This window comes from Meleagris gallopavo, chromosome 3, assembly GCF_000146605.3.
Source record: "Meleagris gallopavo isolate NT-WF06-2002-E0010 breed Aviagen turkey brand Nicholas breeding stock chromosome 3, Turkey_5.1, whole genome shotgun sequence".
In the NCBI taxonomy this organism is placed as follows: Eukaryota; Metazoa; Chordata; class Aves; order Galliformes; family Phasianidae; genus Meleagris; species Meleagris gallopavo.
Genome location: NC_015013.2, coordinates 28848696 through 28870092, shown reverse-complemented (window position 1 = coordinate 28870092; position 21397 = coordinate 28848696). Strand labels below are relative to the sequence as shown.

Below are 21397 nucleotides of genomic sequence, written 5' to 3'. Positions count from 1 at the left end.
GCTGCTGGAGAGGAGCTGTGCAGAGAGGGACCTGGGCGTCCTGGTGGACGACAGGTTGGCCATGAGCCAGCAGTGTGCCCTCGTGGCCAAAAAGGCCAATGGCATTCTGGGGTGCATTAAGAAGAGCGTGTCCAGCAGGTCAAGGGAGGTGATCCTCCCCCTCTACTCTGCCCTGGTAAGGCCTCATCTGGAGTACTGTGTCCAGTTCTGGGCTCCCCAGTACAAAAAAGACAGGGATCTCTTGGAAAGAGTCCAGCGGAGGGCCACAAAGATGGTGAAGGGCCTGGAGCATCTCCCCTATGAAGAAAGGCTAAGTGAACTGGGTCTGTTTAGCCTTGAGAAAAGACGACTGAGAGGGGACCTGATCCAGGTTTATAAATATCTGAGGTGTGGCAACCATAGTGGTGAGGCCAGTCTCTTTTCAGTGGTACGTGGAGACAGGATGAGGGGAAATGGACATAAGCTGCAGCATAGGAAGTTTCGCACGAATGTGCGTAAGAACTTCTTCACGGTGAGGGTGACGGAGCACTGGAACAGGCTGCCCAGGGGGATTGTGGAGTCTCCTTCTCTGGAGATATTCAAGTCTCGTCTGGACGCCTACCTGTGTGACCTGGTGTAGGGAACCTGCTTTGGCAGGGGGGTTGGTCTCGATGATCTCTAGAGGTCCCTTCCAACCCCTACAATTCTGTGATTCTGTGAATGGCCAGGGTTGGAAGGGACCTCAAGGATCATGAATCTCCAACCCCCCTGCCACATGCAGGGCCACCAACTTCCACATTTAATACTAGACCAGGCTGCCCAGGGCCCCATACAACCCGGCCTTGAACACCTCCAGGGACGGGGCATCCACAACCTCTCTGGGCAGCCTGTTCCTGCACCTCACCACTCTCTCTGTAAAGAATTTCCCCCTGACATCCAAGCAGCCAAACACATAGCTAATGGTGGTAATTATGTTGAAAGATAGCATTTTGTAACTGAGAATGTGTTCTATCTAATAGTGTTATTGTATTCTTTTTATCTGTTATAGTTTGTATGGAAATAAATAGGAGGCAATAGTTTTGGAGCAACCTAAGTGTATATTTCATACTGTATGATAGCTCTTATTTTTTTTTCTTAAAAAGGCAAGTGGCATCCGTTTCTCATACATTTTATTTTAGATCATATCTTGTAAATGGCATGGAGCATTTAAATGGCAAATGTTCTATTTTTTTCTGTATAGAATTATACTTGTAAGAATCAATTAGTGCAATAACCAAAGATTTTTTTCTTGCTCTCCTAGTTTTCCTCCATCACCTTGTGTAGTTTGCAATTGCAAACATAATTACCTTCAACTCTTCTATAATTTACAAAAAATTTTCATGCATTGAGATTTGGTACTTGATTTGTAGTTGGATGAAGATGAATGAAAACTGTTAATTCAGAATAACAGTTCCTGAAAAAAATATATGCCACTACTGGCGATAGATAATTAACACTATATTTTTTTCACTGAGTTGTATAATTTATGGTTATCTCAGTGTTCTTCTATTAGTCATTCACTGTAGCTCAATGTCTCTGATCCTACAAACTGAATCTGAGGTTTAGAAAGCCTAAACCAACATGTGGGCAAACTACTGGAGCTTCTTTCTCTTCCTTGGGAGAAAGATAATTCAATCCTCTCCTGCACAGATCGAGCACCATCCTTCAGAATGACTCAGGTGATTTCCCCCTCAGGTTAAAATTTTGTTCCTCACTTGGGACAGACACAATAGAGTTACCATCGTTGTCCCCAGCTGCTGCTTCTACTAGTGCAAAGAATAGAGTCTGACTGCAGCACATCTTGTTTTCTCTTCAGTCAGCTGGGCAAACAAAACTAAGTCCTCCTTCATCTGCTACTGAGATTTGACACTTCAGGGATTATCAAGCAATTAGATTGTGAAGAAGACTTCAAACTCTTTCTTAGTTCCCCTTTTCAAGGCAGAAGGTCACTTCTGCTTAGAACAACACTTTCCTTTCTAGTTTGGCTATAATGACAATGAAAGAAGTGACAATGGGAACAGCATAACTCCTTCTATATGTTTACAAATCCATCTATAGTATTACTGGCTTTATGGAGGAAGAAACAAGATTTCTAGGGTTATACTCTTCCTTACTGTACCTTAGATGAAATGAATATTCAGTGACCAGTTACAATTGTTTCTCTCCATATCTAAACGTAGGAGTCATAGCAGCTTTTCTGCTGCTGTTTTTTCGCTTAGCAGTGTTCTCATCCTCATTGGTAAGAATACTGAGTGTAAACTAAAGGCCACTGTCTTCTTGAAGCATCTTCCCAATGTCATACCTGTTTACCTCAAATGTCCACAAACGTATTATTTTTTCCCCCAAGTCACTAAGCAACCTTGCTTGGGGTGGAATCTTGAAGCTTAAAGTTTGGGGATTTTGTCTTGTTTAGCTTTTATAACATAGTACATATAGTAAGAATGCATGAAGTGTTTTTGCTAATAAGGCATACATTTAGTAACCTTTGCAATGTGCTATGGAGTAAGATTTTTTTGCATGTGTTTGATGCGATGCCATTGTGTATAAACAGTAAAGGAATGATAGGTGGAGTTGTCAGAAATAGCTAATGCTTTAGCATTTTTATTTTTGCAAAGTCTGTTTAAACATCTGGAAGGCAGATAAGAGTCTACTTCCAAGATTGTTTTACAGCATATTTTTCACATACCCAAATAGACTCTAAAAATTGTTCATAAGATTAAGAATTTGTAGAATTTACCCTATACTAATTTGTAGAATTTACCCTATACTAATTTGAGTGGCAAATAACAAAAGCAGACAAATTTTTTTCTCCACAAAAGTATCTGTTTTCTAATTTGCTGTATACCTGAATGTGTCTTATGAAATTATAGATTCGTTTAAATACCAGATACTTACCTGCTGAGTACTATTGGCTCCCTTATGACAGAATTTAATTTTCTTTGGTTGATGTGGCTGATGTATCTAATTTTTTACAACTGTGGTCTTTAACATACATTTCTAATTTGGTTTCTGTCTACAATGGAATAGATCTTCTTTTCCTCAATAAACCCCCATTTAGGATAACAAATATGGTTGCGAGAGGCACTTTTGGGGTAAAAGTATCCCATTAATTTTTTTATTTTTTTTTTAACTTCTCACAATTGCTTAGCTTAATGTGAGATAGCTACAAAAGATCTTTAAAGGTTTATGATTCATAGCTTAAAGGCAAGGTCTTTTAGCTTACAGATTTTCTTAAATAATGTAAAAATAATTAACATAAACCAAATTAATAACATTTGAAGTTCTCACACCATCTAGTGAAAAGTTTTTCCTTAATTACTTCCAAATTATAATTTTATGTAGTGTGATTTTTTTTTTTTTGTTACGAGAACCTGCAGGTAACTCAACTGACAAATGGTTGCTATTAGACATGAAACAGCAGGTAGCTGTTGAGTAGGGTGACTTATATTAGCCATTATATCTATAATAGAGCCAATACTAGTATGTGAAGAGACAGAAGATTTGTTCTAGAAGAGATACCTGAACTTGGTTAATGGGGTCCTATAATAAGAAGATAGAGAAGATGTTAAGTTTATTTTTATAGCTAAGGTACAATGATATGAGGAGGGTGACTATACACAGTATTTTGAAAGTACTTAAGGATTTTTTTTTTAACCTGTACTTGTTGCAAATTTATTTCCTTTTGATTCTGAAGCTAATTTTAACAACGTTTCTTGCTTATCAAAGAACTTCATTTGAATTAATTTAACATTCAACTTCATAGAAGACTATAGGTGTCTCATTTAATTTACTGAGCCCCCTGCTGACCAAATTTTACTGAATTTGGAACCATTTCATCAATGTCTCATGGACTGTTAAAATTTAAATTTGTTGGCATTAGATATGGACAGCTGAGTAGCAGGAAAACACAAAAGCAATATCCTATTAAGAAGCCTTTCTTGAGAGAAATCACTAAGCAAAACAACTCAAGCAACTCTTAGGGGAAAGCATTAAAGGATTTAATGTGACTTAAACTTATAAGTTCCACAGAAATTACTCTTACTGACAGATAGAATCAAATACAAAGGAATATCCTGTCTTGTAATTTTTCTCAAATGCAGAAGGATGTTCAAAAAACTTGGGAAAAGTGCTAATTTCATTGTTAATATTAATTATGTATTTCTGAAAGCATGTTTACTATTTGGGAAAAAGAAGAAGAAAGAGAAACAGATAGGAAAAGAAGGACAAAGGGGAAAAAGAAAAGAGAAAGACAAAAGAAAAGAGAAATAGATAAACTGAGTAAATTATTTATTTCAATTTTTAAGCAACGACAACAGTAAACATCTTCTATAGCTGTCTCTTGATCCTTGTTAAAAGGCTCTATTATTAATTACCATTTTGATTACTATTATTAATTACAGTTTTGTCAGGATGGGGAGTTTTGCTTGCAAAGTTCATTGCAAGGTATCTGCATGAGGCTACCTTTAAAAATATGGCAGTCATAATAGTTAAACTGTTTTTCAAGTATCAGTAAAAAATATGGTTTTCCCTAATATCACTCAAGTTAAGGAGTCTTTCTTTGGAAACTTGGGAAGAATAAATGAAAAGCTGGTACGTGTGCAGAAATCTCAGGCTAAAAGGAAGGTTAAGGAAGATAGGAGCAAACTGGGATTACTTTTTACATTCTGGAATCAGAATATAGCTTAATAAGCTTGGTTCTCTATTCTGAACATTGGTTCAGTGAGAATCTAATGTTTATTTCTTCAGTGAAAAATGCCCCAGTAAATGAACTGTAGAGTCAAATGAAGTTTGTATTATGTATTGTATCATAATTTCAAGTCATGAACTCAAAGCACAGAAAAGATCTTTCTATATATAGTTTCTTTCCTTTGCGTGTGTGTGAGAGAGAGTATATGTTATATATAACTTTGAAAATTAAAATGCATAAAATAAATGAAAAAAAACTTATCTTGATATAAGTGGCTTTGGCTTAGCTTTTATGAGCCTCTGTTCATACAAGCAGTGTACAGAATATTCTGCAGATTACAAACAGCTTCCTCTGAGAACTTCATGATGATATTTTGAAGCAGACATTATTGATTCTGTTTTCTAGGAGAGGAAGCTGATGTTCACAGTAATAGAAAACTGAGCACACAAATCATATTGAAGATCTCTGAGGCATATATATCTTGAGATCCCTACTTATCTATTAAGTGTCCTAATTTTTATTCCTGTGCTAATACCACAAATTCACATTGCAGTATGAGTTGTAGCAGAATTATAGATAACTGCTATTGTACTCTCAGAAGGAAGAGTCCCCTTCATATTCTCTTGCTCAGAAATGGATTTAATCTTTATTTTCATTGTGTGTGGGAAAGGCTTTTCTCTGCGCTCATTTGTTCTTTTCAGAGAAAATATGAGAAAATCCTCTAATGAAAGAGAAGTGTACAAAGAGTATGATAACAATATTAGGACTTTTTAAAGGGAAAATGTGGAAGAGCCACTGAATCTCTTTGTTTTATAGTCAGGGCAAAAAAGGATATTGTTATATGTATTTTGACATTGGTTTTATGCTGTATTCAGACACTTGATTGCATTTTACACATTCAAAAGTTTTTCAGTAACATAAAATACGAGTGAAACTGAAGCATCAAAACACAACCAACTATGGAACCCTTAGATCTCTTTTTTACTAAGAATTTAATGTCTCAGATTTTTTTTCTGGATCTCCATACAAATCACTTTGAAAAACAATCTAGTTGGTGTATTTTGCATATCAAGGAAATGGAAGCTACTGGAGTGGGATACCATGAATGAAAAACAGAAAATTCCTTCACTGAGCATCTTCCTCTTTCTAGCTGGTTATCTCTATGTTTGCATATTCTGAAGAAGTTACTGACATAGAATGCAAGATAGTAACCTATGAGAATGACTACCGGTTCCTCAGTATAACCTGGTGATCACAAAAATGGGAAGATCTAAGATTGAGGCGAAGGAAAGGGATAAAATACACTGAAAGATTCTCTGTAGAAATACATGAGTGAAAAACATAATGGGTCTCTCTTCTTCAAACTTCTTCTATCTGTTGGTTACATAGCAAGTTGCATCTGTATGCATTTCATGGTGATTCTGATTGAAGAAGGTGCAACAGTTACAAATGATATGAATGACCACAAAGAAAAAACCTTTTTATTGCATTATGTACTAAGAGAGATGTTTGTATCTCCCCACCTGTTTTCTATTCTGACTGTTGTGTTTACTTCTCTCCTGTTATTTTTAATTAGTGGGTAACTGCTATCTTCACTAATTCATTTTTTTTCTGTAGGAATAGAAAATACAATCACAATCCATTCTTTTTTTTTTTTTTTTAATGTGTGTTCAAGACTGAGAATTGAATAATTCATCCCAGGCAATGTGTTAGTACAAACATTTAGGATGGGTAATTTTCCTGTTGAAAGATACAGTTACTATGATTCTGCAGCCGTTGTTTGTATATGGAGACTCATTGGAGCACATCTACTTGATGTGAAGTTCTGTTGAGAGACAGTATTTCCTAGTAGAGTATTGTTTATCTTAAATGGGGACTAGTTTGTTTGTTGTGTTTTTTTTTTTTTTTTTTAGTCCTTGCTCAGCTATTGTTTTTTCTCTAATATACTGTAGAGAAAGGAAGTATAACCCACCTGCACTTAACATTGACCAGGCATTGTCTTCACATCAACTTGAGCTTTTTTAATCTGCCTAAAAGCCTACTGTCTATAGTAATTCATCAGTGAAATAAGATTTAAAAAATATTTGTATTATGTAGAAGGATGTAACTAAAATCAAATGCTTTAAGTTTATATGTATTTTTAATTTGCCTTGAGATTTATATTTTCAGACCTTCTAAACACTGTATTTTCACCGTTTTGAAGCAGGATTTACTAAACTACTGTCAGATTTCTAAAAACGACATTGCTAGTTAGAATAGTTTCAACTGTGATATTTTAATTAATAATTGTTACAACCTAAGGATAAATTGCTATGTGAACTTAAGACAAATGATTCAAAATCTATTTGAATTTTTATTCTACATTTAAAAATTTTAGCTTCCTGGGCACAATGGATATAGGAAGATGTACTGTTAATTGTTATCTTCCTACCTTGAAAAGTGGTGGGAGAGATGATCTCAATTAAGCAACATTAAAGCTACAAGTTCCTGAAATTCAAAAACTTGTTTTTAACTCATGACATGTGATATTCAGGACAGAAGCAAATATATATTGAGTCTGCCTAAGCCATAATGCACAGCTATTTAGTTTCAATTTTTGATTGTAGATTAAGACTCAAAGTTTTCCTTATAAGTTACTTAGGCTTTTCATGATGTAAATATTGATAAATTGCTGAAAGAATAAAACAATGGCTCAAGTTTCCTGCAAAGGATGAATAGACTTTGTAAGCCTCTTTGTGAGGGAATGGGGAGCTCTATCCTATCTGGAGAAATTGCAAGATATAAGATATTTATCTCCTGGATTTTCTAGGTGATACAAGACAATAAGAAAACTGTTTCTGAGGAAAAGACCTAGTTCTTATGTCTTTTCTGCTTAAGGGATACCTCTGAGTCAAAGACAAAAACTGGAGAATTTTATATTCACTCCTTTCACAACTGATTAGGTGCTGACACTTTTTCTGCTCTAACACGTCTAAACATGACAGCAGCCAAAGTAATTCTTTCACATTTTATGGAAAGCTTCTCAATTCAGTTGTCTTATTGTGTGCACAGAGTAATTTAACTAAAAATATACTGGCATCTTTGAGACTAAAACTTTTTCAATTAATCTGACCATTATAGGTGCTTGCAGCTCATGTAAACTGTCTAATATCAGCTTGCATGGCTTCTACAAGATTGCATCTCAGTGAAGGAATTAAAGGTTGTACAGGATATAGTATATAATAGAATGGGCGCATACATGGACTTACTGTGGTGAGGTACTTTGGATTTAATGTAGTCATTCTTCTGTAATGCTAAAGCAGTGCACTGGGTTCAAATTTCCTGTCAACAGCTCTGACGTAAGACCTGATTCCCTAAATTATTTTGTTTCTTTATGTCTATACTAGCATTGAAACACAACAAGCAGTCATTTTTCTATTTTGTATGGATACTACAGTGTTAATTCAGTGTGAAAATGTAGCCAGGAAACCTCCAAAGGAGCAATTCAGTGTCTCCTGTTCTTTCCTGTACCTCTGCTAAGAACCAAATTGACCTCTGTCCTTTTCTCGATATAGTTATCCTCATGTTACTAGGGCTGCCCTGAAAATAATGCCTCTTATTACATTATGTTGGCTCACAACATCATGGCAGTAAAGGTTGAATGTTCTGTTACGTTTTGTAACCATATGACAGATGGCAGAGAGGAGCAATATGATGAAAATGATGTCTGATGTGAAAATGTGAAGTTGTCACTGAAATTCTCCATACAGGAAAAAATGGCATTCATTGACTCTGGTTGAACGTTTATGGAGACCAACAGTGGATGTGAGCACACTGAGTCTGTGGGTGAGCAGCAGAGATGGTGATGTGAAAGACAAGTCATGTCCCAGATGGTCATGTAGATTTTTTACAAGCATGACATGCAGGCTCTTGTTCATTGCTTGTGAAAATGTGTAATTGATGGTAGTAATGGGGTTGCGAAACCGTGTTTTGTAGCTGAGAATTAGTTCAATTGAAGAGTTATTGTGCTCTTTAGACCTACTGCAGTTTCTAGGGAAATAAATAGAATCATAGAATGGTATGGCTTGGAAGGGACCTCAAAGATCATCTAGTTCCAACTCCCCTGCTCGGCAGGGATACCTCCTTCGAGACCAGATTGCTCAAAACCCCATGCAGCTTGGACTTGAATGCTTCAAGGGAGGGGACATTCACAACCTCATTGGGCAAGCTGTGAGGAGGCATTATTTTCATAGAGATCTGTGTACATGATTTAGCATCAGAGAAACTAATTTGCTTGGTTGTTGTGATTTTTTTTTTTTTTTGCTTCTGCTTTTCTTGCCATCTGTCATGATAGAAACGATGAGCAATTTTTCTTGGAAGCACATGAATCTGAGCAAAATCATTTGACTATAAAAGTATGTTGGAATTAGATGATCTTTAAGGTCCCTTCTAACCCAAGCCATTCTAAGATTCTATTCAAGAATATCGGTGTGAGTGAAAGAAAAAAATTTGCATGGTTTTATTATTATAATGGTGGATATTAAAATATTTGCATGTATGTATCTCAAAGTGCCAGTGGCCAAGAAGATGATTAATCAATCTGCGGAGGATCTTTGAAAGAAGATAAAGGAACTTATGTTAAGTTTCTCTCCTCCTAAGAGAGACTACTGGGTTAGTCTGGTGTGCTCAATCAGATGTTTCTGATTGAGCTTTCTGAAAAGCTCAAGATTACATGGAGCGGTCCTTGTTGAAGGGAAGGTCTGGTCTTTGACACAGATTTTCACTACAAAGTATTTGGATAGCATTATCATTATAGTATTACAATATATAATTTTTTTTTCTTAAATAAGAACATTCTATGCTATGATGCTTCTTCAGCTTAAATACAGGTACAAAATTATTTTCTTTGCTAACACCTTTTGCTTTTTCCAGTCACAGAATTAAACATTATGGATTAAAAAAAAAACAACTAAACTTCAATTTGTTTCCCTCCAACAAAGAAAGAAGCACTGGATGAGAGTGACAGGATTTGGAATTTGAGTGCAGAGTAACCGTACGAATGAGGAGACATTTTAAAGTATCTAAAATATGTACTTAGCAAATCGGAGAATTATACAGAGTTGGCAGAGAAATGAAGGACAGAGGACATTAAGGCTGAAGTAAAAGGAAGAAAGCAGAAAATTATTTGAAAACATAGCTCATTAGGATGATATGGTGAGGGAGAGAAAATGATGACTTTCACAGGCTACTGGCTGGTTTCTACTCACAATTTACAGGAATAAACCTCAAGGAAAAAAATCTCCTAAGTAATTTCCTTCAACACTGGACAATAGAAAGTGATAAGCAATTGTCAAGAGAGGCAATCAATGTACCAGGACCGCTGTACCATCAGTAGTATCACTCTTATGTGCTTGTCATAGATGCTAGACAATAACAGAACAGAAAATCAATAAAACACTTCCTAGTGAGCTGTTATACTTCTACAGGATAACATTTAGTTTCATAACTATTTATACTTTCAGCAAATTAGCATGGTTAAAATGTAGCTATGTATAGTAGCTTTTAGTAATAAGAGAGAATCTCTAGTTTTGCCTGATGATATTCAGCCCTGCACAGCAGTGACATTTTTGATCCTATCTTAGGTTCCTGGTCACCAGTTATCCAGACCAGGTTTCACACGAACAGACTGCAGCTCTATTCTGCAATCACCCAACTTCTTCCTGGATAACCAGGCACAGAGGAGTTGAGATAGTACATGCCTTAGTCTACATCCCTCATATAGACAATGCAGGCATCTGAACTTGGCCATTGAAAAAAGTCCCTGGATCCCCACCTTTCAGACATAACATCCAGATTTGTCAATCACACTGAAATTTTTTTACTTTAGTCTAAGGTAACAGCTTAAATGTGCATCTGGAGAGCAAACAGTACTCTCATAATAAAGCAACGTTTCAATCCAAGCAAGCATGTCTTATGCGTTTCTTCTTTTTTTCCTAATGCGTCATGGCCCCCAAAATGAGTTTCCAGCACCTCACTGACTATTTCTGATAAGAGATGAAGTATGCAAAATGTGAAAGAAATGTGGTCTCCATTGAAGTTATCACCTTTGAGCTTCGCTAATGAGAAAGTGTAGAAACTATCTATTACACTGCAAATTTATGTGTTGTGTTACAATGTTGTTGATAAAGATAACAATTTTAAAAATAGTGTGTTACTAAATATAATTATATTTCACAGTGAGAAGTGTATGTTTATTTGTCATGTAGTTAATAATTAGTAATGAGAAGGCCTGGATAACAATCGAGTTGTCTGTTCAAATTATACTAGAATCACAGCCGGCGGGGTTGGATTTCCTCATCCCTTTACCAGTTTTATAGCAGCATAACTCTACTGATTTTTACAGGTTACTCTCACATGAAGGGAATGAGATTCAGATTCTGAGAGTATTTTATAAGGTACGGCTCCATTATACCTTGCATTCCCACTGCTCAAACAAACTGCCTGTAGTCAACAAAAGACTTTTTCGCTTAAACTGAAAAGTAATCACAGTGAACTAAGGGTTGGCTCTGTTTATGCCACTCCTTTAAATCGATAAATCTCTGTGTTTTTTAATTTATTTTTTAATTTAATATAAAATTCTCCCTTAAGGAATAGTGAGGGGAGAAAGAGGAGGAAAAGAAAAAAAAAAAAAAGCATCTCTAACTCCTACTTATAAATTTGAGCAGATTTTGTAATTAAATAGCAAAAATGAAAATCTAGGCATTCACATATTAAGAATTTTATTACTTGTTTCTCTGTTGATGAAACATTAATGATGTGTCCAGAAAGAGATTCTTTTACAAAAAAAATAACTTGATTTGCATAAACATGCAAATGTTTATATGACGTATTTTCTGAAACTTCTAAAGGAGTAATAAAAGTATTTAAAAAGCTAAAGATGATAATAATAAGTGAACTTCTCTGAGTAATTCAGAAGGAGTGTTAGCAAAGACATGTGGACTTGTTCTTAATACCAGAGTCTATAAAACAGTACAATAAGAAACAAAGGGTTGAAGATCTGTGTCAGAAATAAAGCAATTCTGCCTTGGTTAGCCTTAACCTTTGTGAGATTTCTGTGCAGGTCTGCTTTGCGAACTGGAAAGGAGAGATGTCCTTTGACAGATTCTGACAGAGTGATAGTAAGGTAGAATCTGACATTTTCCCAGCTTTCTGGCATTCAAGTTGCTGCGCCTTGTCATTCGTACCTTCCTGATATTCAGCCAAGTCTGTCTTTATTATTTATTTCTCCGAGAGTTTATTAAAGTTTAAAAAGTGAGATGCAGGAAGGTGCTGCCTGACTTCTCACTTTGACTCTTGCTGAATTCTGCTCTGAACTCTGATTGTCAGAAACTGTACAGCCAACCAGAGTCTTCCCTTGTCTATTTTGGTGGCCAATTGGCAATGCTTCTGTGAGCCAGTGTATGGGTCTACTACTGCTACTACTTACTACTTATTAAATATCTGCTTAGAAGTTTACCAAAAACCTGTATTTTCAAAAGCAGGGGTCCTGCACATTGTAATCTTAGTTATTCAGCCTGTGAGAGTACTGCTTCTGTTAACAGAAACTCTATTCATCTCTTACTTCTTATTTTCACAGTTATAGGAGGCATAGGTGTGTGCCTTGAGTTTTAATGCCATGGACAATGAGATGACACCAAGTTTTGACTACATGTTTCCCTAGGCTGAGTTATTTCATTTTAAGTGTTTTTCTCAGTGATCAGATGAAGTCTACACTGCAATTAAGTGGAGGGTTATTAATTCACTAGCAAGACAGAATTGAAGATGGTGACTCCAGGGAAGTATGTAGAGAGCACAAAAGTGTTTTTGTTGTGTTTGCACAACAAAATGATTTGTTAGTACTCAAAGCTAGAGTATATAATCTTCAATGTGCCTTATGTAAATCTGGAGCAAAGAAAGTTGACTTTTGCTGAGATTAATATTTGTCATAAAATGCCCAATAAAACATACTTTTTTTCAGAATAGGATGACAATGAAAGAGAACTTCATGTTTTGGGATTTAGAATATTGCACTGTACGTTGAAGGGTGCAATATTTGAAGAGAAGCTAAAAACACATCTACAAAACTTTCAGGCTATAGCTGATCAACTAGGTGAGATGAGTTAGAGGGAGCACATTACACAGAGCTCCAGTATTTGCACTGGCTTCTTCCTTTCTGGGTACAATTGAAAGGACTGTGTTTGATCTAGCCCTACAGAGGATTAAAGGAGGATTAAGAGGATGAACAAGTCAATGGAACTTTGCCATTGATTTCAGCAAGGCCAGGATTTCACCTCTAGTGAATGCCCTCTGTAATCAGAAAAATGTGCCTCATCTTGGGCCTGTTACAAAGGACAGAATTGAGAGGATTAAATTTTTGCAGTTAAGCAATCAAATGTCTAGAAGAACCAAAGTCAAGAGCAGATGTGAAACCATTCACATCCCTTATGGATGTGAATAGCAGGGGAGCCTCTGATTCTTTAATTGTGCTCAGGATAGCTTGGTAAGCAGAAGGAAGAAGAGTAATGGCACTATGGGAAGAAAGGAATGTTGGCTCTTGCAATGAATGCTTTCATTCCAGAGAACAAACCCCAGTCTAAATCAATTTCTGAGTGGGACACCTAGGGCTGTAACAAGGGCAAGTGACAGCAAATAAAATAGCTTTAAAACTCTGGGAAAGAGCAGTAGCAGAGAATCGCAAGAGAGATCAAGGTTATAAACAGAGGTCCAAAGATGGAATCTTCCTTTGCTTGTAGGATGTGGCATGTGGCACTGCTCGCCTCATGACAGCTGTTCAACAGGAGGGCTCATCATCCCAAAGGCAGAGGGTCCACATCTGCTGACAAGCAAGGTGTATACTGTCCTTATGCAGAGAGAAAGCATGCCTATCAGGTAAAACTTTGTGTTTGGTTCCAGCCTGTCCTTTAACCCACTTATTTTTTGTTTGTTTAAATTATTGTTTTCTTTGGTGAAGTCAGTATCTATGATGGATCACACAATAAAAAGCTTCTGAGAATTCAGATAGTGTTTTGTTCTTGCTACCAATTTTCTTGAAAGTAGGAGACTCAGATTCATTTACTCAGTATGTTGGGTTGCATTTCCGTAAGAGAACACTTCCTTGACTACAGAATTACCAGACATCTCAATTTTATTATAAAACTTTCACTGATTATATAATAAATAAATAAAATCTGATATTTTAAAATTTACATCTGATATTTTAAAATTTAGCACAGAAGAACAGGATGAATTTAAATGGTATTAGATGAAATGAGATGGCAGGTCCATCTGGTCAGTTGATAAATGTGACCTTTTAAGTTTGAAATCTCCATGAGGATATTTCTTCAAACCCACTGAGGTTTTTCTGTTTTGATGATTTCAAAACAAAAGTATATATTACTTATGTGACAGAATTTCAAAAGGGAAAGGTCGAATCTTGATCTAGTTAGATAGCCTGGAGATTTTTTTACTTTCACAGTAGAACATTTTTCATCTGCTTGGGATAATAGCTGTATTAGCTTTCTTTAATTGGCCTTTTTATTGTTAGACATTCACTTTTATCTCTATTCGTGATATACTAGGAACTATGAAGAAAAATGCTGATTTTCAGGGAGCATTAAATTATTACTTGAGAAGGACAGCATGGAGAAAACCTACTTCATTCAGTTTTAAGTCTGTGTGTAATAGTTTAAAAAATAGTGTGATATCCTAACTGAACATATTTATGAGTGAAGTTGCTTCATTTCTTTGTAGTAATTTCTATATCATTAAGGTAAATGTACTTTAAAATTTGTAATGACATCTTAATGCTTTGCCACTGTTTTCTCTCCTGGATTATGTATGAACATTTTCTTTTAATGCAAAGCATTTATTAATTCATTAGAGAAAGATTATTATTCAATTGAAGGCAAATATATTTGGCTATAGAACAACTTCAGCATCATATTATTTAAGTTTATGTAAATGTGTGGTGTCTGACATAATTTCTCACATGCATTTTTAATTCATTTTCTGAAAACACTCATATTTTTCCAGTCCCATGATTCTTAAATGTTATTGTATTTCTTTAGAAATCTAAGATTAACCCCTCTGTCTAAATGTGACATTCTTCATGTGGTTCATCTTCTTTATTTATTTAAAATCAATTTCCTTATTTTAAATAAGTAAAGATATAGCAAGTCTAAATATGGCTGCTGGTCTTTGAGTCCATGTCTATGGTGCATTTTACAATACATCTCATTGTACACAGGTATTTTTGACAAGCTTCTGACAATCTTTTATCACATTCTCGAATCCTGATCAAGGATTAAGTAAAAATAATTAAGTAAAATATTAAGTGAGTGAAATAATAAGTAAAACCTAAGTGATTAAGTGAAAAGTCTATCTGGTTAAATATTAAACAGAATATCGAGAAGTATGTTAATAAGAGAGGAGTGGGTATATACCTTCCAGAATAATTCCAGGAGTCACAGAAGGAACTTACCTGCATAACTATTTCTGAATACAATTTAATTATTTCTAAATAGAATAAAAAATCTAGACTGTGTGGTAAGCCAGAAGTTCTCACATCCCAAAGCCTCTTCCAGATATGAAGAATAGGGGAAGGATGTAAAACATAGTTAAAATACTGGGAAATACAAGGTAAAGGATAGTTATGGTTTTTGCTTGGAGATCTTGATGGAATTTTTGGCAGTAGTTGTCTGAATACCTTAGTGGATCTGAACATTAGACTCTTCATGCTCAACGAATTGTGAGGGCATATTTATATTATCTTAGAATTGAGGGCTGCAAATCTACTTCATGCAATCTATTCTATTTGCATACGTTAGTCCTCATGAAATAGGATGTAGACATTTACACAGCTCTGTCAATCAGATCTTCATGTTTTTCTAATGTTACTTTGAATCTTGTGTGAAAGATGAATAATTAGCTTCTTAATTTTTGTAAATTGTTAGTGAAGGAATTTGAATTTACTTATATGCCATAATAGAAAGTTTGTCTGTTCTTATAGACCTTAAAGCTCAAAAACTTTATGGATTTATCTTTGTAATGGAAATGAAACTGTACAACTGAAGAAGGGGGGGAAATACATCAGAAAAATTTAGAGATTAAATTAGCAGTTAAAAGACAACATTTTTTCTGCCACAGGAAAGTACAGGAAGGAAGGTAAGGAGAGAGACTGTGGAGGAAAGAGCCATACATCTTTCATGAGGACTTTTCCCTCTGAAGAACATAGGCATTATGATAATGAAGCTCCTATACAAACGGACTGATAATACACGATTTTTTGTATTGATCACTGAAATCAGAAGAAAATAGCCAGCACACTATGTGGCATATATGTTCAAAACCCCAAGAAAATCACAGTAGATAAATGTATTATGGAGATGGAAATGATTAAAATTGTACATTGTCAGATAATACCATGGGGAAAAAAGTGCTAATGTACTTCTCATTCAGACACATAGTATACTGCTGTTGGCAATGCCAACGAGTAATGCTGGAGTCGTTACAAAAATCCTCCCTGTACCTACTCATCTCTTGCTGGTATCTGTAATTAGTTGCATGCTGAGACAAGTCAGAGACTTCTGCCATATCTCTGTGAAAGCCTCAAAGTCACAGCTCTATGTATTATTAATACAAATGAACAGGCTTCAGTAAAACATGAAAATAACTCCATCTGGATCCTCTTAATATAATGCATTGTTTGAGCTCTGGATTTTGCGGTGATATTTTTGGAGTATAATGCCATCTAAATCCTTGAACAAAATTGTTTTCCTATATCACATCCACTATTCTATATAACAGATAAATAGCTGTCATTCTGATGAATGTCCTCAGGGCATTCAACATAATAGGATGTTAAAGTATAGCCAAAGCTACTTGGCATCAGCCAAAACTCATTATTGGAGATCAGCATCCCAATCAACATTTAATGAATTATGATCAATTTAAAGTGACTGTTTATCATCCTATGTGGACAAAATAGTAAAGTGGACCTAAGGCCAGTCATTGCCCAAGTCTTTCTTTGATTGAAGTTGCTTTTTGGCTATTAACAATTCAACATAGCACTCAAAATATAGCCAATTGTTGTAATTACTCTGACCCCAACTGAAAGCGTTATTCTGAAATATGGGAAAGATAGTGAAGTGCAAAATATAAGACTTTGTTTTGCTAACATTAAACATGTTCATATGACAGAAATAATTTAAACTCGAGAGAAAACAAGATTAGTACCCCAACTTAAGATAAATAATTTATATGAAATCACTTTTTATTGACTTTGAGGGATTTCTCCTGTATCCTTCCTTTCACATTCATGCCTTCTTTGGTTATTCCTGCAACATCAAAATTCTGTTTGATTTTATAACCCTAGCATGCTTTTTTTCATAGTAGATAGGTAACATTTTCTTATTGCTGTACATAGAACATCTTTGAATAGTTTTTAATAAAAATGTTGGGTATCTTCTTTGCACTAGTCTCTTGAAACGCTCAAGTACTAACATTTGGAATAAATGCTTGCAAATAAGTTCGGCACTTGTTTTCATCCAAGTGTATGTCTACACTATAAATATTTAGTATAGATATAATAGCTCAAAAGCTCTCTGGAAAAATTTTGACATGCAAGTGTTTTTTGTTCATGTTGCATGTATATATTATAAAACTTTTTAATGAATCTTAGAGTTTATATTTTTATTGGAAAAACATGGAAAACTAAAGTAAGAGTGCTAACAAGGTACTATTGCAGTAAGTCAGGCTTGAACACTGATGATTGCAATGATTTCTAGAATACTATGGTTATGAGTAATCCAAGACCTGCCTAAATTCTAATGCTGCTCAGATAGTACAGACTCTTCTGGCATCCAAAAGAGGCTAAATCCTAAAAAAATGCAGTATCTTTCTGAAGCTCATTATTCATTTGTCCTGATGAACTGACCCAAAATTATTTCAATTTATATATTCCTTTAAAAATATTATAAAAAACCTACATCTTTTCTACAATAAATTCTTCACAAACTCTTCACAAGTACAGGAGAGCAGGGTAATGTATAATGAAAAGAACTGTCTTATAAATAACATTCATTTTCACAGCTCTTAAGAGCTTAGGAAACAACATTTATGATGAGATAGTCTAGCGAAAAAAGCCTGTCTGAGTGGCCTGTACAACAGAAGGAAAACAGCAATAATTCCTCTGACACCCTGCTGCCAGTAATGTGCACTTTAAGAACATAGTGGTTTATAAGAGCTCTCAATAGATTCTTCTTTCCTGAATTTGTCTTACTATCATTTAACTCATCTAGTTAGTTGTTCAGAATCCACAACTTTTTTTGGCAATGAGTTTCTGTGAAACAGCGTGGAAGAAAATATATTCCTTTTTTTTGTTGTTATCTTTTTTTTTTTTTACCTCATTGCCTTCTTTCTGCATTGTGATGACAGTGATTAATGCTTAACTTCCTTATATCTTCCTTTTTGTACTTGTAATTTTATCGACCTTAAATCTTCTCCCAACTACTTTTTTTCCAGGCAAAACTTCACAGACATGTAACGTAGACCTATTTGATAGTGTAATCAAAATGCTTTCTCTTAGCTTGAATGGTTTTGTTTGGACAGAATAGCATATAGACAGATTGTTATGTGCAGGTTAGCAAGAAGGGAGAGAATTTCTAACTTCTGGGCCCTGTTCCTTTTAACTGTGAGCTGTCAAACATAAGCTTTGATTCTATAAAGTAGTATTTGGTTTGATGTATTCTAATTGTGGCTGCCATCTACTGCATAGTGAAGTTTTTTTCTCATTAGGGTGTACATCAACCTGGAGAAGCTGCCATAGATTTCTTAAAGTGTCTATTACTGCTTATTACATGGAAAAGCGTGTGAGCAGTATTTTTTATCCACAATCATAATACATTTTCCTGGGGCTTGGACAAGTTTCTTAAAAAAACATTTGCTTGCTGTCAAATATTCTTTTTGTTTGTTTGTTTGTTTGTTTGTGGGGTTGGGGGGAATATAAATGGAAACTGGTGAGGCACTGGAAAAAACTTGTGTTAATATTGCTTGCCAACTATAGCCATCTGTTACAATAGCCAGAAAAAGAGCAAGCCTGTTAATGGTTGCTATTAACATATTCAGAGCTTTTCTCAGCTCTTTTTGGTAGTCTTAAATTGCATGTCATTCTCCTCAAAACTGAAAATCCTGCTATTAGTTGTTTTGTAGATACTAAAGGCCAACACATAGCAGTCTTTCATACTTTAAAATCTACTTACTTTAGTTTTCAATAACTTCATGATAAAGGACAGTCTGTTTCTGTGTTTACCTGCTGCAAAGCTTAGGAGACTCATGTCCACTAATCGTTAAGTTCTGATGTGAGTGTGTCATTTTTTTTCCTACCATCACATTTCAATTTCTTGTCATTCTCTGTGCTCATTTTTGCTGTGCTCATGCTTTCACTCATTTCATTTTCTCATTTCAGTTGTTTGTCAACATGTCTAAACGTAGTAGAAGTGGATCCATTGATTAAACTAATAACTGGGGCATACTGAAAACACAAACCTATCTTTTATAATCATATCTGCTCCTGCAGTCTGTCTGCAGAATAGTTCAGAGTAATGTTTTTCTTGCATTTGTTAACCATTATTATTAATGTAAGCAATGCACTCTACCATGTGTATCTGGAGAAGTAATCATGCTACCCTGTCAGATTTTAAAGTCACAGGAGGAATCTGTGAATCCAGCTTATAACTCTTTTTTTTTTTTTTCTACTTGATTCCTTCTGCTCCTTAAACATTCATCAAAATGTATTTAAAAAAAAAACAAAAAAAACAGTGGGATAAAAATTATTAAAAGTAGCATGGGCAGGAGTATTGAATTATAGCTTTAATAACTGTTTAAGTATTGCCTAGATATTAAACCCAGTGAGAGGTTGCAGTCAGTGCTAACATCATTCATTCTCTGAATTGGATCCAGCAGGAAAATAGGTGAAAAGAAGGAAACCATCTTGAGTGTCTTGAGGACAAGGTGTTATCACTTTCAGTTGAATGGTAAAATACATTCTTAGGTTCAAGCCAGGATATTTTTCATGAATAAAATGAGATCAAAATATTATTACCATTAAGAATTTGCAGTATTCCTGGACATGAAGAAAATCACACCTTTGAATAGCTGGATTGCATTTGTTCTTATGAGACTTAGGTCATGCACTGGTGTTCGAGAGTGCAGTTTCCCACACGTTTTCTTAGTACTTATGCAGAGTTAGCAAGTTTGTTTCTTAATTAGGAATTTATTTCATTGTACTGCTTGCATAGGTTATTTGGTGTACTGAAGAATGACAACTGTTTAAAAGAGTTTAAGGAAAGAAACACTTCCTATTCAATGATATCCAGAGCAGAAGGTAAGATGCTCTTTAAACAAACATTGTATATAACAAACATGGTCACAAATATTTCTTAAAATTGTTTTTTTAAACTTGGTTAGAGCTGAAATACCTGAGTTCATTGTAGGGACAGCAATTGTGTATAGGTGCTGGGTAGCCCGAACTGAATTGTTCAGATCAGGATTCAAAATCCCATAAATTCATTTAGATTAAATTGTATCTAAACAGTTATACCTGAAAGAACACGTGCAGGAGGAAGAGAACTTAAAGAGGCAGTCCCAGCTCACAGAACTATTTATCTGTTTTACATTGGCTGTAAGTAATAGCAGAGAGATTTACAGACAAAGATTGGTATCCAGGTTTTCATCATTTTACTTTGAAGCTTGAGTGACTTTCTATCTCACAGCTTTTGGTGGCTGAAGGGAGCCTATCCTCAGTGAGACCTCTGGCTATGTAATTTCCTTGTTAAATAGGAGCTGAACCCCAGGATTTAAGAAAGTTTTATTCCTTTTGTTTTATTTTGTTTGTTTTTTAATTTATTGAGACCATGAATAGGATTTGGATAGAATTACAGAGTAAGATTTAACTGTGATGGAGATAGTTGTGGGGTGTTGTTGTTCTCATATTTTCAGCATTCATTATTTATTGTCTGCCTTCCTTCTTTCTTCAGTGCATTCAATAGTGTAGATTCTTTTTTTTTTTTTTTTTGGTTCATATAATTCTTACATTTTGATATAGAGAGTTGTTAGAAATTTGACTCAGATATGTGAATTCTCATTAGTAGTAAACTCCCTGGGCTGAACCTTTTTACATACCAGTACAATTTTTCTACTTTAAAGAGTCATTATGGCTATAAACACATTCAAAATTTTTATTTATTCAGATAATAATACACAGACACAAAATGGAATGAGTATTTAGAGGAGAACAGAACAAAATAACTTGATTGTCATTTTTTTCATGTTAAAAAAAAAGACAAGCCCAATTTTAGTGACAATAAAATATTTCCCAAATTAATTTTAAGTCATGAAATTGTTGGTTTCATGGAAAAATGTGAGCAGAAAAAGTCAAACTTAATTTTGGCACTTCCAATTAGAGTGTTTAATTCATTTTCTAAATTGAGAAATGTACTTTCAGTGCTGTCAGAACCAAAACAAAGGGTAATAGACAAATATACTTCATCTGAAATAAGTGTTTTTTCCTGTTTCTCAATTTCCCACATTTTATAAGAAAGATTTCTAGATATGTGCAAAATATATTTTTTTATTTGATTTTTTGGATATGCTGGGGAACCAGAATATATATAGTAT

General features: G+C 34.9%; 1 long non-coding RNA gene across 1 annotated transcript in view; it reads left to right on the top strand.

Annotated features, from left to right (window-relative positions):
- The window catches only part of LOC109366665, a 23687-nt gene extending 6441 nt beyond the window's left edge, over positions 1 to 17246 (top strand). Inside the window, exons 2-3 of the long non-coding RNA XR_002113155.1 lie at positions 13477 to 13612; positions 15869 to 17246. This is a non-coding gene — a long non-coding RNA (uncharacterized LOC109366665). The remainder of the gene's footprint in view (positions 1 to 13476; positions 13613 to 15868) is intronic.
- Positions 17247 to 21397: the final 4151 nt, after the last annotated feature.